The 1398-nt window shown below is 76.6% G+C and overlaps 1 protein-coding gene across 2 annotated transcripts in view; it reads left to right on the forward strand.

Annotated features, from left to right (window-relative positions):
* Positions 1-1056: 1056 nt before the first annotated feature.
* The window catches only part of UVSSA (UV stimulated scaffold protein A), a 34494-nt gene continuing 34152 nt past the window's right edge, over positions 1057-1398 (forward strand). Inside the window, exon 1 of one of the 2 annotated variants that reach the window (XM_025887460.2) lies at positions 1057-1186. The gene's annotated coding sequence lies outside the window, so the exon portion shown is untranslated. The remainder of the gene's footprint in view (positions 1187-1398) is intronic. The other variant, XM_025887459.2, reaches the window with a different exon arrangement.

Raw genomic sequence — 1398 nt, forward strand, 5'->3', positions numbered from 1 at the left:
GCACCGGGGGCCTCAGTACCTACGGGTGAGGCAGGCGTTCCTGCGGAAAAGGCAGAGACAAAACCCAAACGGGGCGGTGGCCACACAGCCTGTGGGAGGGGGGCGCACAGGGCGCATGGGATGGGTGAGGCCACCGCCTGGCCCCGAGAGGCCCCTCAGGTGCAGCGGGCCAGAGAGGTGAGGGGATCCCCCCCAGGGCCCGCTTCCCGGGGGGGCGCTGCCCAGGACCCATGGGTGCGCACGGGCGGCTGGACGGCGCGGGTCGGGGCCCGGGCTGCACGAGGAGCGAGCGACGGCGGGGCTCCGGCGAGGCCAGCCGGGCCTGCACTGCGCAGCGGGCAGGGGCGAGGGGCGTCCTGGGGAACGACGAAGCCTGGCAGGCGCCCCGCCAGCGCCCGGAGGCGTGTCCGCCTGCACGGCGAGGGCTCCCGGGCTGACCGCCTCCGGGCGTCCGACGGCGGGTCAGGGACGGCCAGGGCCCCGCGTGTGCCGCCAGGAGCTGGGGGCCGCCACGCAAGCCGCCCCTTTTCACGTCACCCAACCCCGAACGTCGTGCGGGCCGCGGCCCTGGGGGAACCCCCCTGCCGCCTCCTCCCGGCCCCTCTGGGCAGCGGGCAGCGCGGGGCGGCGCGTGGAGGCGGGGTCTCCGGCGCCCGCGGGAGAAGCGCGCACCGGCTCCCACCCGGGCCATCCCGGCCCGCCTGTTGCGGTGGCAGGGCCCGGGGATCCCACACTCCTGGGCGACCGCGGCGTGGAGACCCGGCTCACCCCCCTCGGGCCCGCCCCGCCTCGCCCCGGCACCCGGGCACGCGGCTCCTTTAAGGACTTGCTGCGCCCTCCCGCTTCCTTTTTTCGCCCGCCTCGGCCGTCCCGACCCTCCGGGAGCGCGCCTGCGTCACCGCGCAGACCTCGGCCCCGCCCCGGCGCTCCCGTCTCCAGGGTCAGGGCGAGCCACTGGCTGCCGAGCTCGGGGCCACGTGACAGGAGGAGGGCGGGGCCCCCGCCGGAAAGGGCGGGCTAAGGTGACAGCGGTCGCGGAGCGCCTAGGTGCGGTCGTCGCAGCGCTGACCTTCGTCCCCGCGCAGCCCGTGCGAGGGCGAGCCAATGACTGTGGCGAGCTGGGGCACGTGATAGGGGCGGGTTCTCCGCCGGAAGGGGAGGGGCGAGGCGAGCGGCCTGGTGCGCGGTAGGTGTCGCGGTCGTCGCGATACCCGGCAGGGGCTGCGGCCGGGCTGGTCCCCTCCGAGGGCCGGCCTCGTCCGCGGGACTGTTTCCCTCCTTCTCCCCAGGACGCTCCGCGCCTCCCCCGCTTTCTTCCTGGGACGCCGTCCCTCCTCCCCCGCTCCTCCTCCCCCTCCTCCCCCCCAGGACCCTGTCTCTCCCCCTCCAACCCCCTCC

Source organism: Callorhinus ursinus, unplaced genomic scaffold, assembly GCF_003265705.2.
Source record: "Callorhinus ursinus isolate GAN/ISIS: 27379988/994484 unplaced genomic scaffold, GSC_fseal_2.0 scaffold4, whole genome shotgun sequence".
NCBI classification, from domain to species: Eukaryota; Metazoa; Chordata; class Mammalia; order Carnivora; family Otariidae; genus Callorhinus; species Callorhinus ursinus.